Source organism: Ambystoma mexicanum, chromosome 6q (genome assembly GCF_040938575.1).
Source record: "Ambystoma mexicanum isolate Mex_15411 chromosome 6q, UKY_AmexF1_1, whole genome shotgun sequence".
Classification (NCBI taxonomy): Eukaryota; Metazoa; Chordata; class Amphibia; order Caudata; family Ambystomatidae; genus Ambystoma; species Ambystoma mexicanum.
Window position 1 is genome coordinate 1431521597 of NC_090937.1, and position 25381 is coordinate 1431546977.

A 25381-nucleotide genomic window follows, 5' to 3' on the forward strand; every position below is an offset into this window, starting at 1 on the left:
AACACATGTATTTGAACTTCTGGTGCACGCCTCCAAGAAATCCACAGGCATCTCAGGTCAATCTCAGTATCACAAACTTAAAGGACCTCTAAGATATCAGACATCCTGTACAGCTTTTCGGATTCATTATTATTACTTGTTATTTAATTTCAGCATAATCTCCGAGCTGCCATATTCTGAGAAGTTCAGTTGGATTACTGTGTTTTTTAAGGAAGGGAGCTCTCTTGTCGTGGTGCATTGTATTCCAATATGTGTAATTGATGAAACATGTAAGCCCTGGAGCCATTCTTTTTATATTGAATTTTCTGTTAAAGTAAACCACAACCACAGCCAAGCCTGGCTTTAACAATGGAGCAATCACAGCAGATCAGGGCTTTGTGGGTATTTTCCTAAAACTCAAAAGGCATCTTATTATTAGCTTTTTGGGGTCTCAAAGAAGCCTTTGACAGTGCGAGTAGAGATTATATCCTGGACAGTCCAGGAAGATTGAGTCATTGACTCAGCCCTGGTAAACCTCGTCTAGACGCTTGATGGGGTGACTAGATGGTGGTTGGTTAGAATGAGTGGCGAGACAGTAGAGTGGTTTCCTGTATTTTCAGAGGGCAAGAAGGGATGGATTGTGTCTCCATGCCTGTTCATCATGTGTCTGAAGACGATCATTTTAGCACTAAGAGAAGTGGTCAAGGATCCACTGTTGTCTGTGGGCACCTCTAGGCCACTGTTCCTTTTTGCTTCCCTATTGTGAGCAATGATAATGGCTTAATTGATTCAGTGGGACATTCCATTGTTTCTGCCGATCCTAGTTCTAACTTAAAGTCGCTTAATATAAAATTGAGGCAGTTTCTCAAAAGAGGTGTCCCATGAAAGGTTTTGGAGAAAGCCAACTTTTATTATATAGTCAGCTGGTCCACATTCATCCGAATGGAGACGGAAGTCCTTTAAAGAAAATTGCAGCAGGACTATTGAGTCTTGGGCGGTGTTCATAAAAAGTAAGGGGCTATATGATTAGCTCGCCTATACAGTGTTTTACTATACATTGCTACGATGAGGGGTACTGAAGTACAACTTTGGGAAGGTAAAAGCACTCTTTGTGTGCTAAAAATGATTAAAACAGTAGAATTAGTTTTCTAATTTTAACGTCCTTTCTTTTATTAAACAGCCTGCACAGTATACATATAATTGCACCTCTTAAATTAAAGTTGACTTCAGAACTGAGTTAAGTTTCAAGACCACCATTAACAAATCTCAAGTTCAAGCATTATCAAGTGTTGGTCGGAGAAGTCTAGGGTAACCTTACTCACATAGTGCATTGACAGCTTATTCTTAAAATCACAATGCCGTTCTAGTTTTTTGAACTTGTGGTTAGTGACATGAATAATAATGAGCATTTTCAAGTAGAGAATACACTTTGAATCACGGTTGCCTCCATAACTGGGCAAAGGAAATTGCATGTGTCATTGGCATAAATATACTCAAACACGTGAAGGGAATGGAAGATCAGGGCTGGTAGGATAATTTTAGCCGCTGTATCACTCCTAACGAAAAGGCAGTGCCATCTGTACTTCACTGTGGGAGTGGCACCATCTGATTTGTGTCTGAAAGCATAATTAAATACAGTAGAAGGTGCTGGGGGTTCCATGTGATAATGTCCCCCCAAAAATGTTGCCATGCAAGAATGGCACCGTTTCTTTGCAGCAACATTAACATATGGAGGCTGCGGGTGACAACCCCCCACAAACCTTACATTTTTTAAAATAGAGCGGGAGACACCTCTGCATCTCCCGCTCCCATTTACCCCATATAATGTCCCTATAAATAATGTTGCCTATTCCTTTTCCCGGCGACATTATTTATGGGGACAATATTACCTGATACCATGTTGGGATGGTCAGGAAAGGTCCACACAACCAAGTGCGGTTCATGTTGCACGCTCCATATTTGTGATAGGGGTGCAGCGTTAATAGCGCTCCCACAGTGAAGTACAGATGGCACTGCCTTTTCGTTAGGAGTGATACAGCGGCTAAAATGCAGACCCAATGAGGAATGGGAATTTACCATCCCTGCAATTCGTGGTCCAGTGCAAAAAATGCGCTGGAGCGAGTTGTGGTAGAGCTATTACCGTTGGGTGGTATCCCAGCGGTATTACCACTTGGATAATAGCCAACTCGTGATGAGGTCCATAACGTGCTATGGAGCACCCAGAAGCAGGCAATGAGGAGTTTTTATAATGTGCATGTGAGAAAGGGGGCCTGTTCTAAAATACCTGCTGTAAAGGAAAGATAGTATTTATTAAACATGCCTACACACTGAGAAAACACATACAGGGTATTTATAAATCTGTATGTAGTGGGTTTTCATGAATTAATTGAGACTCTGAAGTCAGCAGTTTGTGAAGAGAATTTCACAAGGCTGGGAAAGCTAGTTCTGCAGGCTTGGGGATGTCAGAGAACCAATGAGTAACAAAGTAGATGATCAGCCATTGAGCAGGACAATGTTTATGGTTTAGTGGTTCCGCGGAGAACCGATGTAATCTCGTTCAGTGCATTGAAGTCTTGCAGAGGGATCTGGCTATCTGTTTGACCAGCAATAAATATGCGGTGAAATGGCACCCGAGGTCACAGTGCCTGGTACTAATTGTTCTCTCAGAGTGGAACAGGAGGCCATGCATGATTGGAATAGTTATCATTTAAATTAGAATGTTTCAATGGCATCATTAAGATGGGGCGGATGAGATAGCTATTGCTACTTCAAAAAGAATCTGTTTAGTTAGCCTCCTTCATATAGCTTGAAGCATCCATGCAAACTATGTGCAATTAGGTTGTCGAGATACAGATGAATATGTGATCTATAGTGTCGGCCCCTCTCCCTCCTCCATATTGAAGGAACGACGGAAGAGCATCATTCATGGAAACTTTCCCCTTGCCACAGCTATATCACGGAAGTAAAAGGTGGTATTCGTCCAGACAACTGTACCAGCCTTATCCTGAAGTAATCAGAGAGGAGGTGAACGTGCAGAATCAGGAAGAACTGAACCTGGTGTCACCAGGGTGTCAAAGCAATGATGTCCCTGTTGGAGCTGCCACACTTAGACACATTAGACACAAAGCAGATACGCATCCACCATGAAGCTATGCAAACGACCGGTCAAACTGTACTGTATAAAGGACATATTTGCGCCGAATAGGTTCGAAAAATATATACTCCCCATATGCTAAAAAACAAGGCACTTGAGGAATACACATAAAAGCCTGCTTTAAATGTATAACGAACAACAGGAATGAGTGGCCATGTAAAATAAGAAGGACGGTCGAGACTACAGTCAAGTGAATGGAAGGCAGTAGGAGAGACGAAGAGCCCGCAAGCAGATCAGACCTGCTGAATTAGCTAAAATCACTGAACTGAGAAACACAGAAGCCAGCTTCTCAACCCCTGCCATGGTTACAGTAGAAAGGGGAGTCTAGCGCCAGCACCGAGGGTAACGGAAGATAATGCCAAAGGGAGGAAACATTTCTCTTAAATTAAATCCTGGAAAAACAACTCATCAAAGACCAGACACTCAACCAAGTCTCTAGAGCATAGGAAGGGTAAAGACACCTTACCCAAATAGACGAAAATCAGAGTAAAAGGCAAGCAGAATGATCCAAAATGTGGTCTCTCCACACGTGGCCTAGAGTTAAACACAGCGTCTATTCATTAAGGCAAGTTAAGGGAATGCACCTGCCAGCAACTCCTTAAAAGTTCTCAGAGATACAATATGGGACAAGGTTAAGTTCAAAGCTGGAGGCCCTAGCTCATGGCATAGAAAATTAGAGATGGCAAGTTTTAAAAGGGAAAATGACCTCTCAATGTCTCTCCCATACCAGTACAGTTACTCATGTGTACCAAATAATCAAGGACCATGAAGTCCATGCCAACCAATCCCTAGCCTCAATTCAGGATATCTCATAATTAACACCCCAGCCAATCCTGAGGTAAAGAAATGACATGTAGTCAACATTATCAATATAGAGGTGGTTCCGGATGAGGCCATTAGATACGGCGTAACCAATAAGAACACAAATCCCTATATATCGTATATATGTAGAATATTCCCATAACCAATCCCATTCACTCATAGTTTTTTTTAAGCTAAACTTGTCATACCATGCTGACGATGATGCGGTTGGCGTTTATAATCTGCAACCTGTATTGAAAGAGTTGAGAGCTCTGAGGACTTGTTACTTATGGCTGTCCCTGTTTAATATGATTGATAATTAAACAGGGCTTTGTCATTTTCTTTGACTCTTCGGTTTATTGGTACTGGGATTTCCTGGCATATCTGGTCTGCTTAAAGGCTCGTATTTCCCGCCCTGCCATTACAAGGGTTAGATGAAAGGGCTCAGGTCACTTTTTACTAGTAATGAATCATGTTTGCACACAAATATTTAACTGTTTGATGATGTCATGACCTACCATGGACCAATTCTAAAGGGCGATATGTTATGCACATGAGCTGGAGATGGTAGTTAAGATAACAGCTACCAGTGAAAATGTAGGATTTGGAAAAAGATGGTATTTCTTTGTCCAATCACATGTGGGGGTGGATTGTAATAAAATATATGACACATTCACCTTCCCCATTTTACTCAATTTCTCTTATGCATCTTGAATCTTTCTCACTCCTTTCTAACCAAGCCAGCATTTTCCCAGCTTTGTCCCCTGTTTCATATATTCTGGCCTTGGATACCCAGTATGCTTGTTTGGCCTAATCTATAGCCACATTTTTGACACAGCCACACAATGTGGCTTGTAATAATTCCCTCTTAGCCCCCGTAGTTTTTTCCCTGACATGTGTTTCTTCCTTTTCTTTAACATCCTTTTCCAAACACACCAGTGTGGCTTGTCTTTTCTTCTGGTGTTGACTAATCTCTGACATCGCTCTGCCTTTTGGGACCGCATTGTATGCTTCCCAGAGGGTACTTTTACCTTCCACTGTTCCCTCATTCAGTGCGAAATACTCTTCCGTCCCTTCCTTCAGCCCTTTCATTACCTCGTTGTTGCCTAGGTAGTACGCATTCACTCCCATTCCTCCTGTCCTTCTGTTCCTATTCTGTCATCCTCAATAATAGCGGGGCATGATCCGAGATACCCCTCTACAAATATTCTACCTCCATGATTCTCCCTAATCCTGTGCAGGGGAGCAAGAAGTAGTCCATACAGGAGAGTGACACATGTGCCACAGAACAGAATGAAAATCCTTGTTCCTTTTGGTGTAATAATCTCCATACATCCCTCATATCCGTTACTTCTGCAAATGTGGTCCTGCTTGTGGTTTGGGGTGTTCCAGCTCTGCGAGTAGTCCTATCTAATACACTTTAAATGAAGGGGCAATTACCGGGTCATTACGGCCTGCCAGACCCGGTATTTAGCCATTTCTGGGCCCCTGTAGGGCTCAATGGGAATGGGGAAGCCGGATGCACCGGCACCATGTAGTTACGGTTAAGTTGCTAAACTCATAGGAAGAGCACTTTTTGGGTGGCTTATAACTTCGCTCCCCCTAGACGAAACCTCGCCAAACTTTGCATAAGAAGTATATGGCCCACTCTGAAAGTTTGGTGAGGTTTGGTCAAAGGGGGGCAAAGTTATAGGGGGGTCCCAACATTTGTTTTTTTCCCATAGCCTGAATGGAGAAAACATTTTGCTCACACCTACAGCCCAACCGCTGGACGGATTTTCACCAAATTTGCAACAGGAGCGGCGGCTTGGTCCCGAAAACGGCATATTTTTGTAAATTTGGGGGAAATACGTCCAGTATTTGTTTTTAAAATGACCAAAATGTAGGCCCCAAAAAATTAGTGATATCTATGTCCGCTCCTCGGACACACTTGCCTGTTCGCTCCGTGGACACCGGAGACCGATTGGCTACTGGGGCTACGTCATGTCCGCGGACAATCAATGTGTTCTCTGATTGTTTGAGTGAAACGTGAGGTGCATCACATTTTCTCGATGCGCCCGCCAACTTGGATTTGCGGACAGCGGCTGGCGTCTGCAGACATCGCAGTAAAAACATATTAAAAAACACAACATTGCACTTGTCAAACTCATCAAATAATCTCTGGGGAAGTGAGGGGTGATGAGGATGGGATGGGATATGACTGCAAGAAGCAAAAAAACAGGCATTTTTCACCACGAAAGTCCGTATGTTCGTGAACAGTCCTGTGAAGTTCGTGGGAACCTCTGCATTACAGGGTTGGTGAAAAGCAGTTCTTGGATGGCTTATAACTTTGACACCACTTAATGATACTGCATGAAATTTAGTATTTATATTCTTAACCCGATTCTGAATGGGTTTGCAATGTTTGGTGGGATTCTGTCAAGAGGGGCAAAATTAGAGGGGGGTCCCAAAATAATGTAATGGCTTATAAATAAGGTGCCATTTGACGAATCTACACTTGAATTGGCGAACTGATAATAGATCTAGATATAAATGTTTTTGCGACGTTTGGTGGGATTTTGTCAATAGGGGGAACAATTAGAGGGGGGGTACCAAAATGTTGTAAAGGCTTATAAATGTGGTGCCATTTGACAAATCTACACAAAGGTTTGCAAAATGATTATAGAACTAGATATAAATGTTTTTGCAAAGTTTGGTGGGATTTTATCAAGAGGAGGCAAAATTAGAGAATATTGTAAAGGATTATACATGTTGTGTTATTTGACGAATCTACACAAAGGTTTGCAAAAAGATTATAGATCTAGATATAAATGTTCTTGTAAAGTCTGGTGGTATTCTGTCAAGAGGGGGCAAAATTAGAGGAGGGGTCCCAAAATGTTGTAAAAGCGTATATATGTGGTTCAATTCTAGATATAAATGTTTTTGTAAAGTCTGAATGGATTTTGTCAAGTGGGGGCTAAGTTGTAAGACATATAACCATGTGCATACATTTGACACTTTTGAAAAAATAAAACATGGTCGGATTTCCAGGAAACTTGTGTAAGGAGCATTGGCAAGGACCTTAAAGCATGGTTTCACAAATGTGTCTGTGTTTTATTTTTTGACAAGTGTCATGATGTAGGTACAAAAAATAGTGATATACCTTTGGTGACTGAGGTGTAGCCTGTGGCCATAAGAGGTGACCACATTGTCTGGGTAATGGAATAAGGCCATGATCCGGACAATCTGGCTACTGGCCATGACCAGGAAGGACACCACATGGGGTTAAAGAGGCCATATCCACCTAGGACTGGCTTTATGGTAAAGTTATTCGAAATTGTGAGAGGTTTGAAAGGGAAGAAAAATGTGCTCGTGGTAATATGGTCATAGGGTTCTCTTTTCGTCTTCTGCAGGCATGCATGGAAAGCGAAGAGGGGCCCTGTATGGAACCCCGCCTTCCATTTCCATGTTGGCCATCTTGGAAAAGGATTTTCTTTCCTAAACCGGGACACCACAGGTGTCCCGGTGTAGGAAGGAAAATCCTTTTTTTAGCATCCCGGGTTTCTGCTTTGGGAACCTAGGGTGCTAATGGCCTTCATCCCCCATTACAGGGCTGGAATGGGGGGATAATGGTCTGGAGACCTCGTTATCCACCCTCGCTTTGCTTGGGCTAATAACTTGACCTGCTGGGCTGGTATCCACCGTTCCAGTCCCTGAAACGGGGGATGAACGCCACAATATTCCCATTAGCATAACACAAAATGCAAATTAAAATGTTGGAAAATCTTATTGAGTCTATGTACTTCACTGAGAAATGTAAAGTAGATGGAGTCTATATGTTTTTTTTTAGTTTTATTTTTTATCTGTGAAAGGTGGTTCCTAAAGGAACATTTCTTTTGTTGTTTTCCGATGTATTCTTTTTTTTTTTTGGCTGGAGAGCTTAGAACAAAAGGTGGGGAGGGAACTGAGGGAAGAGGCACCTCATCTTTGATGTCCTGGGTGTTAGTCTTAGCAGTGCATGGTGGTGGTGCAAGTTATGGTTGCTTAGCTTACCATAACCGGTGAATTCCAATGGGGGCAATTGTTGAACTTATCAAGGATTTTGTACCCCCCTAAAAATTCAATATATGAAGAATTCAGGGTGATGATTACAGAATCTAAACCTCCATCTGTCATGAAATTCTATGAAGAAATGGGAACTTTACTTAAGGAAATGGCTTTAACAACTGAGGATGTTGAATGTAGAGTGTTGCATGTCAAGAAACGACTATTTGAATTGGATTGGACTAAAACGCTGAATATGATGAATACCAAGATCTATTATTATGAGGCAAATTTGTATGCAACCCCAGGAATCCCTCGCAAAATGTATCTAATACAATTCCCTTGCAACAAACACAGAGACCTATATATGAGATTCAAGTTGAATCAACTCCACACCTTAGAAAATACAGCAAGATGGCATCAAACAGCTGGCACCACCACTGTAACCTCTTGTCGGTTCTGCAAAGCTATGTCACAAACCGAATCATTGAAACATTTGGTTATTTACTGTAGTTACTTTGAATCAGCACAGCAGAGTATTATAGGACCTGAAAAAATCGGGAACTCCCTAAGTGCAAGGGAATGGTGTTGGAAAAACATGATGTGGGGTAACTCGATCAAAACCATAACTTTTCTAATGAAATTTCTTACATTGTTGGTGCATGAGTTAGAACAAAAAGAGGTGACATATGCACATAAATTGTTTAATAGCAAAGGCAAAACTGGAATTTGAAAGGCAAAGTATCATCACGCTAGAAAAGTGTAAGTTTGTTCTTCTCTTTAATAACAAATAACTTGTGTTACGAATTATAATAACGAATTATTGTGTGAGATACATGAGAAAAGGTACCTTGACATCTTCTAGGCTGAAAAATTCACATGTATACATCCTTTTTAATTGTAAAGTGTCTAAAAAGTGTTGTAGCAATGAATGTTTTTTAGGAAGGAGTTTATGAGATATTTTAAATGTGTTAAAATGTTGAAAATAGCAATGTTTTCTGAGATGTGACAAATATGTGATAATGTTGTAAAGGTTTGTTAATCAAACTACCAAACAACTTTTAAATAAAAAAAATAAAAAATAAAATAACTGGTGAATTTCTGGGGGTTTTCGGTTTTACGTACGTCCCTTTAACAAAGTTTTTTCATTGAATTTGATAGCTTTTTATTAGCGCAACTGAACCATAACGTCCCTTTTACTAAGTTTTTCATTGAATATATATATATATATATATTACACAGTCCGCGGTAGCGGCTGTGTAGTTATGGTTAAGTTGCTAAGCCCATAGGAAGAGCACTTTTTGGGCGGCCTTTAACTTCGCTCCCCCTGGACGAATCCACACCAAACTTTGCAGCAAGAGTATATGGCCCACTCTAAATTATTTTGAAAAGATTGGGGAGGTTTGTTCCGTGGGGGCAAAGTTATATGGGGGGTACCCAAAGGTCTTTTTTTCCCATAGACTGAATGGAGAAAACATTTCTGTCACGCCTACAGCCCAAACCGCTGGACGGATTTCTACCAAATTTGCGGCAGGTGCTACGGCTTGGTCCCGAAAGCGTGCTTTTATAAATTTGGTGAAAATCCATCCAGAATTTATTTTAAAAACAACCAAAAAGTAGGTCTAAAAGATTGTGTGATATCTATGTTTTTGGGTTGTGGTCGTTTGGTAGGTGTTTTTTCTATGGGTGTGTTATGCTGCCGTGATTGTGGCCAGGGCCTAGAGTCTTGGGTGCATGGCCGAAGATATGGCCACAACCACCACAGCCTAACTCTACAATGCTACCAAACATTTGATTGTGGTATGTGGGCTGCTTAGGGGATATGTTTTCAAAACTGTGAGTAGTGACTGGTGGTAGTGTAATAGTGTTTATAGGATACTGAGATGATGTGTGTTTGTTTGTTTGTTGGATTGTGTTCAGATTGTTGGTATTGAAGACTCTAGGCATTTTGGATTGTATTTATTGGTGAGGTGTTTGCTTGCATGGCTGTGTTATGTTGCCGTGTTTGTGAGTTTAATTATTATATGCTTAATGTTTCCTTTATTGAGGCTGTAGGAAGAGTTTTGGCTCTGCGGCATAAGATATCCATGGAATCAAACATTTTGGATTGTTGTTTACGGCCAGGTGTTTGCTTGAATGGGTGTGTTATGCTGTGGTGTTTGTGAGTCCAATCACTATATACTTACTGTTTGACTGTTTGTGGTTATATGCAGTTTTTTCATGACATGGGTAGTTGGAGCACACATTCTTTTTTAATCACTGTGATAAAAGAAAAAATCACGTGTTAGTTTAGGTAGGTTATAATGAGTATTGCATTGCATAGTAGACATTTCTGTATTTTGTGGACCCTCATAGTTAGCACTTTAGAAGTACTATAGTTCAAACCAGTGTACTGTGAAATTTGCTCAGTTTCTGTGTTTGTTGATTAAAGCATTGGGTCTGTGGGAAAAAGTCCATGCTGAATAAAAAGAGAAAAAACGTTCTATGTTGTGGTACAATACATTTTTTAATAGATTTCAATAGGTGGAATTGAATAGGTGTATGGTTTTTCAGTTAGAAGTGGTGGTAGTATTGTTGCAATTAGATAGCAGTTGGTGCATTCTATTTGTTTATTTCTTTTTCCATTTTAGTGGTATTCATCTATCTGTTGGCTTGTTGCAGATTTTTAGGTCAGTTAGATACCTGTTTGCGTATTCTAACTGTTTATTTCTTGTTTAATATTAGAGGTATTCATTAATCTGATTCTTTGTTGCAGAATCTTGGGGTAGTTAGATACCTGTTGGCGTATTCTAACTGGTCATAGTTTTGAAGTTCTAGTTTTCTTTAATGTTCATAGACAGATTAGTTATTACATTTTGGTTTTAAGAATATTAAGTAAGCATTTACAAGATTTGCTGATCTCTGCTTTAGAGTAATGGTACTATCATTACATTCAAACCATCCAAAAAACTTTTTTATATGCAGTGTAGTGACCTGCATTGGTTGTGGCGCCTGCGTGGTAGATTATACCTATTGCTGTGAAGGTTTTCTTACCAAGTGATACTTGACCATATGTGAATCCAGTCACCTTGCAGCTGTTTTTGGTACCATCTTGCTACCATCTGCATTATAACGTAAAAGCATTACTATTACATATTTACTATGTGTCTGTATTTGTAAGGTGGAGCGGTTATTGGAATTGCAGGTAGTACATAATCTGCCATGGTTTGCATTTTGTACAAGTTGCTGAAATGGAATGGATTCACAGTTGGGTATGGATACACACAGAAAGCGTTCATTAGGAACTTCTTATAGGTATGTTTTTGTTTTCTAGTACTTGTAGTAAGTACATTAGATATTCTTGTGGATCCTCTTGTGAGTTTATAGTGAATTTTAACGTTCAAGCACAGTAGTCCAATTCCTGTCTTATTCCATGAACACTGTAAGTGTTGTCAGGATTGTTGGATGCATTTCTATGAAGAACTAACATTTGCAAGCATAATTGGTCTGTACTGTGTAAGTAAATGTTGTCAATAATTGGTGGCAATTGGAATAGAATATTTATTGCTACATTTGCGTAGCAATTTACATCAGTTGTATTTGAAAATTTGAATGGACCTGACAGTTCTGTGTCCAAGTCATTTGTTGGCAGTGGGCCTTGCTTCTTTGAAGAGGTACTTGAATTACTTTGAGCAATAGATTCTTCTTTGGTTGTTGTGGTCCTTGATGAAGTGTTACCTTCTTTTACTTTCTTTGGAGGAATTGCTGTGAGATCCTGCATAGATTGAGTCTGAAGTAGTTTTACTTTTTGCGGAACAGGATAGGTTTTTAGATGGGGGTTGTAGAGTGAACGCAGTCTATTGTATTCTAGAATGCAAGAAATATCAGCATTTACTTTACTTGCATCAAAATTGATTAGAAATAGTCTGTCAAGTGTAAGTAAGCGCGATAGTGCTCCATAGTTCATGCCTTCTTTAAAGTATGTGTTACCAATACCTATCAATGCTTTATCTAGGGTAAGAACTTGTGATTTGTGAATGGTGATTGCGTATGCTAGAGTTAGAGAAAATTGTTCTCTGCATACATACATGTCTTTGAAAAGAAGGAAGCAGGCAGTTGAGCATCTTATCCCTTTAACTTCAGATAGTCTGTCAAAGGGAATATTGACAAATTGAATATTGTTGCCATGTGGTTATGTTTGAAAGCCAACAACTGTACCAAGTGCTCCATTAACTAGTCCTTGGACCACATCAAGGTTATGTTTAAGCATTACTCTACAGTTTAAAGATAATGTTACTATTTTCTCCAAATCACCTGTGTTAGAGATAGTGTTTTCCAAGGTGTTTGCCCTTGTTGTGGCTTGTTGACACATGGGTAGTGTCATACCATGTACGTTCAGTTTGTCTGTGGAGGAAATTTGAACTATTGGCTTCTTTTCTTTTTGTAACATTGTTTCATAAAATTTTGAACAGATTGCAAGAGTTGGCATCAATGACATACAATTGACATTTCTGTGTGCTAATTGTTCCATGACATCAGTAGCACATGAGTTATGGTCATAGAGTGCATGAATGTGCCTGGTTTTTAATATAGTTTGTGCTTCTTGAGATAGTACACCAACTCTAATACTTTTTAAAATGTTGGCGTATGTCAGGTCTGCAGACTGCCGCATATTTTCAGTTAATTCTCTGTATTGGAAATGTTGCCAAAGGTTGACATTTCCTATGCTGTCAAGAATTTTACCGCACAGTTTGTGTCCTAAGGTTTTAAAAATAGGTTCAGCTTTCACTGGTGTTAATTGAAGATCTCTGAAAACAATAATGGGTTTTCCTCCAAAGAGCTCTTCGTAGTCTGTTTGAGGACCTCTTGTAGTCTGAGGTGAATTAAAGCCAACATTAGGTTGGAGACCATGCTCACCTCATCTATTAGCAGCATTTTCCATTTTTTTGAAAACTCTGCGTCGTTCCATTGCAGCTTCTGTAGACAGTTTGTAATAGTCTAATTGTTTTGGTGTTCTACTGGAAGGAGTAGTAATCGGTGTAAAGTGACACAGCCTATGTTGTAGGCAGCTAAACCTATGGGGCAGTTACAATAGCTGACAGTTTGTTGTTTGTCAATTGTTGGAGGAACTTGCTGATGATTTTGATTAAGAATGTTTTGCCTGAACCAGCTTGACCACTCACGTATAGCAATAAAGGTTTGTAATCTTGGCAGGTACCGTTTTTATTTTCATGTTGTACACCATGTTCAATTTATTTTGTTATTTCTTGGAAAAAAGCAACGCGGCTCAGTCTTTAGTTGTGATTTCAGTACAGAAAAGTCTTCTGTAGATTGCTCATACTGACACATGGTGTTTTCTACTTCTGTCATGGCTAATTCTGCCTCATTTGCTATTAGTGGCTGTCCAAGTTTTTCTTGGCTTCCTGTTACAGAAGGTTGACTACTGTCAGGAGTGTCCACATCTAGTTGTGGCCTGGAGTTCTTCTTCCTGTTGCCGCTCATTGTGCAACATTGTTTGGTACTGTGTAAAATTTACATTTCTTATAGTGCTTTCATTTGCTTTGAAAACGTCTTCATAGGAGTCATACATATCCAGTAACTCTTCTTCTTTCGCCATGGTTTAAAAAGTTGTAGCAGGGACATGTAATATAGTTCTTCATGTTGAGGAGTTTTTGAAGTATAGCACAGCAATGAAGCGATGATGGAGATATCTTGATACATTCACAGGATCTAGAGAGCAGAGTTCTCCTGGTGTTTTTATATCTATGTTTGTTTTGTTTTTGTTTGCTATGTGTAGGAAATTGTGTAAATCTTCCCATGCATATCCTGCACAACTTAATGTCACAAACCAAGTGGGTGGGCCAAGGTTTCTTATCCTACAACGTACATCTCCATGATGTCGGAACCAGTACTCTTTTGTACCACACATGTTCGCTAAAAAACTTGTAATGCTTGACTGTAAAATCTCATCGGTTTCTTGCACTTTTTGTAGTAATTCCGTAGCTGACATATTTTGAAAATGGGTACCTGATTTCAATGTGTGTGCAACTCCGTAGCTAGTTCACTTTCAAAGAGAAGGTGGAATATGTATCACATGTTTTGTCTGAATCTGGGGTCTTCAGAATACAATCGTAAAGAGCAGTATTCTGATGCTGTTATTTGTGTGGGTCTATCATCGTACCTTCCTCCTTTTCCAGTAGGAAAGAGTATAGGAAAGGCACATGCTTCTACACTTTTTTCCTATATGCTGATTGGAGATCCTTTGGCTTGTTGCATTTGGTACGTTTCCAGTACATCATCTATGGTGTCTTTAGATTGTAATGTGTGAATTGTATAATGGTCTAAAATATTGGATTCTGTAGCAGGATCTAGAAGTTGAAATTGACCAGTTTCTGATGACTCTTGAAATATTTCAGTGGTTTCCCTCAGGTTATATGCAATATTAATATCTCTGTAGTATTCATTGTTCTCTTTTAGATATTGGAGGGCTTCTCTAACTTTAGTCCACGAGTTGTTGCCAAATGTTTTTGTCTTTTGTAGGTACGTCATTTAATAAAATAATTAAAGATTGATCTATTGGACGTTGCACTGCCAGAGTGTGTACATTTTCTTTTTTGAGATCTAATGGCAAATAAACTACTTTGCCACAAATGCCTTTCACTAATTCAGAGGGAGGTAGTTTTGCTGTTTTTGGTTGAAGGCGTATTATTGCTTGAAATAGTGGCACTGTTTGAATTATGATGCTCTCATATAAATTGATTTGTTGCAGGGGTGTTGATAATGGGAATAATTCCAAGTTATTTGTTATAGCACGTGAAGGTGTTTGGTTGTTGTAAAGTTTTGCAGTGCAGTAACTGCAAAGTATTAAAGGGTCAGTAATCTAGTATTTGTTTTCTGCTATAAGATAGAGAGCTAATGGGAACCATTTGGAATCTTCGTTGTCTTCTATTTTGTACATTATGTCTATAGTTTTTGTGCTATTTTTATAAAAAAAAGTCCTGCAGCAACACACAGAGACATGGTTTGGTACTTCATCAGAAGTACTTTTAAACTTTACTTCAGCAGGTGTACTTTTAAACTTTAATTTTTCTTTTTGTATGTGTGTAAAAGAAAGTTGCCATCTGCTAGTTGCTAGTCTGTTGTAAATCTATTGCATTTTGTAAGTGCCTTTCAATTCCAAAATATTTTCTCTGGATATGCTCTATTTCTATGAGTAGTTGGTTGGATGTACTATGTAGAAGATTGTTATTTAAATTGGCTGGTGCTAAAGCAGGACTTTTGGCATAGTACAGTCCATGGACCAGATTTCTTATAGTTGAATGATGTGTTGATATCATTTTGATATGGTGGAAGGTGCTTTTGCAAATAGGTCCACAAATGCAGGCTAATGAATGTCCTTTTAGTCCTGTGTATTTGCGCCACTGGACATGGGTCCATGTTTTGTAGTAGTTTAATTTTGAATTTGTCTTTGCCTTTCACATACTGATTGAGGAACTGGTTTAAAGATTTGAAAGATTTTTTGACAATGTTACACATTGATGTGCATTGCCATTTGTGGACTGGACGTATTGGTTGAGTGGAATGGAAAGGTGATACTGAGTTTTCTGGGGATATTTGTGTGAGCAGCGTTTCTTGTTCCATAATTGTATTATTATGTTTTTCATACCCTCGTCCACTGCTATGCATGGCAATTGGGTTTGTTTGCTTTTGGTTGTATGCTTCTTCATTGAACTATGGTTCTGCGCTTGTGATGTGACTCCATTCACCTCCACAGATGTTTGTGAAGTTATCTTTGTTGATATTCTGTTTATTGAGAAGTCTTTTTGTAGTGTAGTACTTAGTTTGTTAGTGGTTTCATTCTGTTTAAAACTGTAAGAGCTTCTAGGATTAATTTTCTATGGTAGGGTTTAAGGGTTGTGAGTGATTTCTCTCCTGTTTTTATAAGGTTCTGAAGGACTCTGTGGCGGAACATTTTTGTAAAAGATTTTTTTTTTTTGGTATGCTTACTTGCCGCTACATCAAGATTTATAGGTGCAGTGTTAGCACTAGTGGTAGCTGCCGTCTTGTTAATCATTTTCTGTTTCATTTTCATTTTGATAGAGGAGGCAACATTTCTATACTGGAAGCTTGTTTTGTTTTCGTTTAATGACTGTATTAGCTGTTTTGTTTGAACCTTTTCTGCAAATTCTGCTAGAGGTGGATGCTTATTTTGGAGACTTTTAGTTTGATTTCGTTTGCTTTTGTGTTGCTTTCTACGGAGTTGCTTTTTGGTAGGCATTTTTTGGGATCTGTTGGAGAAAAAAGAAAGTGTGGGTTGGGATTCTGTACAGTGTATGTGTGCTTTGTGCATGAGTGTCTGAGTTTGATGGTAAGGATGTATGTAGAGGTGTGTGATTGTGCAATGGGCTGCTACATCAGGTTGGGAAGGCTATTCTTGTATTTGTGTGTTACTATACTGGTGTTCAGACTGCAATAGAAAGTATGGGGCTGGTGAGGGGAAGCACTGATACTGAATCTAATGTTGCAGGGTTAATACAATTGTTTGTTCTAGAATACTGGAATTCTTCAGTTTTGAACATTATGGCAGTATTGTACTTACTTTTTTGGATAGAAAGAGTAGGTTTGTTCTGAGTTCTCGTTCGTACTTCAGATGCTAATGCTTTTCAGGAGAGTGGTCTTCACTGCAATTGTGAAAGAAAGAAGTTAGTAAATATGTGTGTTAATAGCTCTGTTCTTAATGTACACATGGATTTGTTTTTGCATTAGTAGTGCTTTCTGATAACTGTGCATAGCATGTACATGAACTTTTCTTTGCCTATGTGGATTCTGTATATTTTATTTAGAATCTGTTAGTTGAATGTTCTTTAGAAATGAGTACAATAGTAAGCACACAGAGCACACTTGGCTTTATAAGGCAGTGTTATTGGATGTTAGGAGATAGAAGAAATAATTGTATGCTTTGTTTGCTATTTTTACAGGGGAAAGTGCAAAAATTGTTTGGAAAAGTATGCAATGTATGTATTTGTAAAGGTGTAGGAAATACATCAGAAGGATTTGATGGGGTCAGCAGCTTATTACTCAGTAGGTGATTACTAAAGTACTGGGTGATTCAGTGGTGCTTGGAGATGGGAGAGTCTGAAATAAAGTATGGGTTACAAATAAGGGCCTGGTGCTTGTGTTGCAGACTGAAGGGAAGGGGGGAGATGTTGTATATATTGCTTTACAACACTGTATATAGTTGTAGATGATGTGATAGATATGACTGCAACTGTGCATAGTTGAATGCTGTTGTGAAATCTAGAACGGAATGGGCAACCAGCTGGAAGGAGAGAGCTGTCTAGATTGGCAGAAGAGTTGTATAGGCAGTGGTGTTGTTTCAGCTGGGAGCCTTTCAAATGATATTGGCTATCTGTGTGCATAAATAAAGATGCTTGTACTGGCTGTGTGTAATTTTACAACACACTAGACAGCCTTTTTCCATAATTATATTGTTATTTCTCCTATCTTTTAACATGAAATGGCACTTTGTTAGATAGTTGTGTGTGTTGTGTCTGATTACTAATATAGTCATTTCTAAAGGAAGTTGAAATGATAGAATGTATGTGAAGTATGCAGAATGTATAGAAAGGAAATTGTATGTACATCTTATGCACTATAATGCATTAAATGTCACACATGGCAGAAATGATAGAATGAATGAAGAACATAACAGTTTGCACATTGCAGTTAATAATATGGGTAAATAAAAATGTGGAGAGCAGACAACTTTGCAAGTGATACTTGATCATAGCAGATGGGAGAAATGGCAGTAAGCTTGTTAAGTTGCAGTTACTCTGTTTATATGCATTTATACAAGAGATGTACATGTACATATACCATACATACCAATCCTCCTGATTTCATCGGAGGACTCCCAATTTTTCTGTGAAAAATATTGTTATTTTTCACGTTCTCCTGCCGAAAATACATCTTTGCCCAATGCATTCTTATGACACAAATGTTGTCTCCCGATTTTTCTGAAGAAATGTGCTTACCAGGTGGGTCGGAATGTTGGCATGTATGATATACTGTGCAAAAAATATTCATACCTGTACTTTGTGTTCATGCATGTGGATGTGCATGAATCTGCAAGTAGAAATGTTGGAGAGTTTACCAGTAGTTGCTGTAGGTGCTTTGCAGTCACAGCTCAATTGTACTTGGAGTAATCAACAGTACATCTAAAGTGCTGAATTGTGATGATCGAGTTAGCTGTAGAGGTTTTGCATGTGATTGGTGGATGGATGTGTGACTGCTTAACAGTAGCCAATGAGGGAGTGGTGCAGAGAGTGAAGTGGAAAGTGTATAAGGGCTGCCCCAGTGTTACTTACGTGCTTCGCGGACAGTGCGGCTGTTCGCAGACAGGACATGCCACATCTGAGCCTTCCGAGCATGAAATGGGAGTGTATGTTGAGGATTAGCCAATCAGGTGTTGAGGTTCTGCTTCGTATTGAGGGAGGCTGTGTGTAGTGAAGATGGCGGAGGTGGAGAAGGTCAGTGTGGTGGTGCTTGGAGATATGTTTCTGAATGGTTTGGAGCAGTACGCAAAATGTAGGAATGTGGGAAAGAATTTTGATGTAAAAGCAGTGGAGGTGGTGTGGAGCACTGTGCCTGGTTTGAATTTGCAGGTAATGGTAGATGTTTGCCAAAATATGGCTAGGGTTAACAGTCCACATGTGGTTGTCCTGCACTGTGGTGCTTTGCATTTGGGTTATGTCAGTGCCCCTACTTTGTTAAAAGATCTAGAAAACTTGGTTCAGGCAGTAATGAAACTACTTCCAAATGTCAAGGTATTTTTTTCTGGTTTGGTACCTAGGGCAATATGGGACAATAGTTCAGTTTTTTGTCCTCAGCAAAATATTGGTAGGGTTTTAATCAACCGAGGCATGTTTGCTTTTATGCTTAGAGCTGGCATGTTTTTTGCAACAATGACAACTTTGACTCTGGAAATGTTGATTACTTTAAAGAAGATGGCATGTGTTTATCTTTTGTGGGAAATGCCATGCTGTTTTGGAACATAAGGGTAGCTTTGGAGAAGCTAATGTGAAGATTTTTGGAGGAAAATAAGAAAATAAAACCAAAACAAATACAAAATAAAAGGTGTTTCTGAAGCAACTGCAAAAAACCCAAAAAAAGCTCTTTTCAGAGCCAACCTCAAAAGGGAAATGTGGCATACTATTTAAATTTTCATTCCCCACGCTCAGATTTTTCAATGTGTCCGCGGAGACCTGCGCTGTCCCCTAACATTTTGAACACCAAAAGAGGGCTAAAAAAAATCCCAAAAGTATGCAGATCGCCAGGGACATAGTGTGGGACATGTGCAAGGCTGAACTTTCTCAGGAAAATACCTTAGATTGTTGAAAAAAACACTTTTTAGGTGTCCAGAGGCCGGGACAGTGTTCGTTAAGCTTTGAGCTGGTGCTGTCACATGATACCGTCAATGACACGTTGGTGAATGGGACAGCTGTCCGTAGGACACCAAATGCACTGAGTCAGGTCTACGCATGAGTGCGGGTGTTATACCAACAGTGTTGCAGTCCCCAAACTAATTAAAAGTGTGAAACACTTGCGGCAGACAGTTGCAGACAGGCACGATGTTTGTATGGGCAAGGGTGTGCTACGCATGCGTGCGGGTGTTCTATGGACAATGTTCAGGTCCCCGAACAAAACAAATGTGCATCACCACTTTGCGGACAGGCGGACGGGCTATTTGTTCTATGGACATATTTATTCTGGTTATGGACAATGCGAACAGGGTTAATGTTCTCAGGACACTTTATTTTGCATAGCTACAAACATGCAGACGTCTTTAGCGTTCTGTGGACACCACCATTTTGGCTATGACAATTCAAACAGGTATAGTGTCCTTAGGACACCCCCATTTTGGTTACTTACGGACAGACGGAAATCTTGTGTGTCCTAAGGACACTTCCATCTTGATTGAGGACAGTGCAAACAGGTATAGTGTCCTTAGGACATCCCCATTTTGGTTAATTGCGGGCAGGCGGACGTCTTGTGTGTCCTAAGGACACCTCCATTTTGATTGCCAACAATTAAAACAGGTATAGTGTCCTTAGGACACCCATATTTTGGTTAATTGAGGACATCCCGGACATCCGCGCCTTCCGCGGACACCCTAACTGCCTTTTTTTATAAATAAAACACAGAGAAATATACTAACAACACACTTGATATTTTATTATTGTATAACAGTATAACAATTACGGAAGAGAGGGGGTAGCAGAAACTGAAACAAATACAGGGGAATTAGGGGTTTGGACATGATGGATGGGAGGGGAGGAAGGGATGGAAGTCTCATCATAACGTTTTTCTTGCTGGGGAGGGTTTGGGGATAGTTGGCTGGGACATGGAGAGAGGCAAGAGGTACCATTGGGTCAGTGATATTTAATTCTGTCTTTTATATGGTCCTGCACAACATTTTTTTATAAGAATGACATTTTTCATTAACAGATCCATTTTTAGCTCCATGCGCTGCAGAGGATTTTGTAACGTCTCTTGGTATATTGTATTTATTGTCTGCATGGTCTTTTAAAAAAAATAAAAATGGTGTCTACCACTAGTATCAATGTTTTCACTCATTTGATCTCGTGGAAAATTTTCTTCCAGCCATTCCAAAGTACTGGACAATTCTGTGTAAACAAAACTAATATTAGTTTTAGTATCACCTAATATAGAAAGTTTAGACATATATACCATAATTCAGTGTACTCACTAGTTTCTTGCTAAGTTTTGCTGTTACTGCTGTGTAGGTGTCCTGTTGATTTTTGCTGTGCAATTTCTGTGAGGTAATTCTGTTGGACGCATATTTATTGTGTTTTGGTATATTCCACTATGTTGCATATGCTATGTAATTGGACTTTTAGGGGCCGATTCATGGAACAAACGTGCGCCGAAAATCTACGCGCAAGCAGGCGCAAGCAGGCGCAAGCGGAAAAAAAGAGGCGTGCGATTCATGGAAGTCCCTGCGCGTGTCTTCCTCGGGATGTGCGCCAAACCCGTGCATGGCGCACACGTCACTGCAACATCCCGAAAGACGTGCGCGACGCGCACAGTGAAAGCGCACAACCTCTGCGCATACACTAGAAAGTGGGTGGAACACGGGGCGTAACGCGCGGAATGGGGAACAACTTGCGAAAACAAGGGCGTAACTGGGGATGTACTGCAGGGAAGCAGAGGGAACGCCCACACGCACCCGAACCACACGTATTCATGGAACCGAATAGGGCAAAGCCACGCACAACGAAAGACACGCACAAGCCGATACACGTCCGCCACACGAAGGCAGGCGGTAGCGTCCCTGCGCATTACAAAAGTGGCAACATACAGCAATAGTGCCTGTGCGAGCGGGGCACGTGTATTTCGGGGTTGCGCGGGAAGTTACACACGCGATTGAGCGGGGTACGTGTATTTCAGGGGTTTGCGTTCTCACGTGATCGGGCCTGGGGGAGCGGGCTACGTGTATTTCAGGGGTTCGCGTGAAGTTTTCCACGCGATCGGGCCTGGGGGAGCGGGCTACGTGTATTTCAGGGGTTCGCGTGAAGTTTTCCACGCGATCGGGCCTGGGGGAGCGGGCTACGTGTATTTCAGGGGTTTGCATGAAGTTTCTCACGCGATCGGGCCTGGGGGAGCGGGCTACGTGTATATCAGGGGTTCGCGTGAAGTTTTACACGCGAATAGCCTGGGCGCGTGTATTTCATGGGTGCGCGGGAAGTTTTACACGCGAATAGCCTGGGCGTGTGTATTTCAGGGGTTCGCGTGAAGTTTTACACGCGAATAGCCTGGGCGCGTGTATTTCAGGGGTGCGCGGGAAGTTTTACACGCGAATAGCCTGGGCGCGTCTATTTCAGGGGTTCGCGTGAAGTTTTCCACGCGAATAGCCTGGGCGCGTGTATTTCAGGGGTGCGTGGGAAGTTTTACACGCGAATAGCCTGGGCGCGTGTATTTCAGGGGTTCGCGGGAAGTTTCTCACGCGATCGGGCCTGGGGGAGAGGGCTACGTGTATTTCAGGGGTTTGCGTGAAGTTTCTCACGCGATCGGACCTGGGGGAGTGGGCTACGTGTATTTCAGGGGTTCGCGTGAAGTTTTCCACGCGAATAGCCTGGGCGCGTGTATTTCAGGGGTGCGCGGGAAGTTTTACATGCAAATAGCCTTGGCGCGTGTATTTCAGGGGTTCGCGTGAAGTTTTCCACGCGAATAGCCTGGGCGCGTGTATTCCAGGGGTGCGCGGGAAGTTTTACACGCGAATAGCCTGGGCGCGTGTATTTCAGGGGTTCGCGGGAAGTTTCTCACGCGATCGGGCCTGGGGGAGCGGGCTACGTGTATTTCAGGGGTTCGCGTGAAGTTTTCCACGCGAATAGCCTGGGCGCGTGTATTTCAGGGGTGCGCGGGAAGTTTTACACGCGAATAGCCTGGGCGCGTTTATTTCAGGGGTTCGCGTGAAGTTTTCCACGCGAATAGCCTGGGCGCGTGTATTTCAGGGGTGCGCGGGAAGTTTTACACGCGAATAGCCTGGGCGCGTGTATTTCAGGGGTTCGCGGGAAGTTTCTCACGCGATCGGGCCTGGGGGAGCGGGCTACGTGTATTTCAGGGGTTCGCGTGAAGTTTTCCACGCGAATAGCCTGGGCGCATGTATTTCAGGGGTGCGCAGGAAGTTTTACACGCGAATAGCCGGAGCGCGTGTATTTCAGTGGTTCGCGTGAAGTTTTCCACGCGAATAGCCTGTGCGCGTGTATTTCAGGGGTTCGCGTGAAGTTTTCCACGCGAATAGCCTGGGCGCGTGTATTTCAGGGATGCGCGGGAAGTTTTACACGCGAATAGCCTGGGGGAGCGGGGTACCACTCACCGTCTGCCTTGCGTGTAGTAGAACGCGTAGCCAACACCCGCTGTGAAGTAATAGCGTGTGAACCCCAACGGATGGAAAACACACGCACCGCACGAAAAGCACGTACAGAACATAAAGTCACGCGGGATCTCCAAGCCCTGCCAGGGCAACGCCCGTGCGCAAAACGTCACAGACGCGCTTACGCTGTAAGGGCCTTTGGTCCAATGAAATCGCGTACGCGTGCTGACGCGCTTACGCGCTAAGGGCCTTTCCTCGAATTACACGCTGACGTGCAGATTTTTCACGTGCCAAATCACTCCGTATCAAGCTGGCCACGCGAAAACACACGGAAGACCACGCTCCTGCCCAGAAGGCCGAATCACTGCCCCCCAGTGCCCCGAGCAGCCTCCCACGTGCCATCTGCTGCTGCCTGCCTGCCTGCCTGCCTGCTGCCACCGTGCCCTGCCATTTGGTGCCTGCACATCAGCCATCTGCAGGGGTCCAGTTGCTGTGTCCACCCCTGCTGGTACAGAAGACTCCCGACTCGAATAACATCGCTCCACAGCCCAGCCCCAGGACCCAGTTGCCCACCCACTCCTGCCCCTGGGGTTGCCATGTCGGGCACATCCACATCTGACCCCAGTGGCAACCCCTGGCCAGAGGGGCAGAGGGGCACCAGCTTCACTGCCACCGAAGTTGGTGTCCTGGTGGAGCAAGTCCTGGGGCAGTATGATGCCCTCTTCGGATCGTCCCGCGCCAACAGGGAAGGACGGGATAGGATCTGGGCCGACTGTGTGGTTGCCATCAACGCGGAGGGGGTGGCAACCCGCACCATCCTGAAGGTCAAGAAGCGCTGGGAGGACTTGAGGTCCAGGACCCTCATGAAGGCCCGCCGCCTCGTGGAGGGGGGCCGGGGCCGCATGAGTTCCATCCAGTTGAGGGTCCTGGAACGCGCACACCCAGCGCTCCACGCCCAGGTCCTTGAGAGGGAGACCCGTCTGGAGTTGAGCGGTAAGTGGCCAAGCATTGCTGTGTGAGACAGGGCATGTTGCAGTGTGCTGGTTGTCTGATGTACATGTACGCATGTATGTGTGCAGGGACATCATGGGAATGCATGTGCGACCTGTAATGTGTGAACCGCACGGTTGTTGCATGTGTTTGAATGCGACATGGGGAGCCCTGTGCAGATTGCACACATGAGAGCATGGCAGTCTCTGTTCCGGGACATGGGTGGGGGCGAGGGATGGGTGCTGATGCCAGATACATATGTGGTATCCATGTCTGTGTGCCTGACCTGCGTGTCTGTGACTTGTGAGTGCCATGGATGCATGACACATGTCTGTGACAATGTACAGATTCACTGATGCAGCCTAGTCATCCTTGTATACACTGTGATTGTGGTGTACGGGGCCAGATGGATGTGACTGAGGTGAAGTGTGTGCATGTAATAGGCATGACCCATGATGCATGTGAGTCCCATTACATTGTATGATTCGAGAGTCCATTGGACATGCATTGAAATGTCCATGGCACGCACCATGACTGTCACTGTGTGTGTTTTGCCTGGACTGACACATGTGTTGTGGTGTGACATGATGGAAGTGTACTTTGACAGTGGCACTCATCTGCTATTGCTTCCTGTCTAGGGGACCATTGTGCAGTACCCTGATGCTTGTGTTCTATGTCTCCCTCTACGCAGTGGCTAGTGAAGGAGAGGGCGGAGACGGCGCTGTGGAGCAAGGCGGCGGGGATGCCCCCACGGCTGCAGTGGAAGGGGTGGGTGAGCCCCCACAGGGGCCTGCTACGGCGGTAGACGGCGAGGAGCCATCCAGGTTGGTGGTTTCCACAGAGGAGGAGGAGGCCGCCACTGAGGCGCACATGGGGCCTGGTGGGGGCATCCCTGCTGGTGCAAGTGGTGCAGTCCAGGGGCAGGGGCAGGAGACAGCACAGGTCACCGTGGAGGGGCCTGTGCATGTCGCTGTCCCTGAACCTGTGGGTGCACCACCTTGCACCAGCAGGGATGCCCCGTCCCAGGCCCGTCCGCAGGTAGAGGGGATGTCCATGTCATCTGACTCCCCTCCACCTGCGGACGAGGGGACCCCTGGCCGTGTGGAGAAAGTCCTGATTGGGGTCGCGATGCGCACGGCTGTGATTCGTGATGCCGTGCGTGCTTTCCAGGAGGAGCACGCACGTCATCACGAAGAGCACCGTGCCGACGTGGCCCAATTGGGATCGGCCCTGTTCGGGGGTTTCCTGCATGTGTCGGCCAATCTGGCGGCCCTCTCCTCCTCTGTGGAGACTATACGCCAGTCGTTCTCCTTGCCGTCTTCCGGCCCAGATGCCACCAGGGCCCCCTGTGGACCTGCTCTGACCAATGCAGCCAGCTCGGTGGGGATCCCATCCCTGCCACAGTCGGGAGTCAGAGGTCCAGCAGGGGTGGACAACACAGCAACTGGACCCCAGCAGATGGAGGATGTGACGGCATCATCGGGCAGGGCACGTGCATGACGGCATCGGTGGTTTCCATCATCCTGGATGCCGTCGTGCTGGCAGAGGCAGTGGCGTCG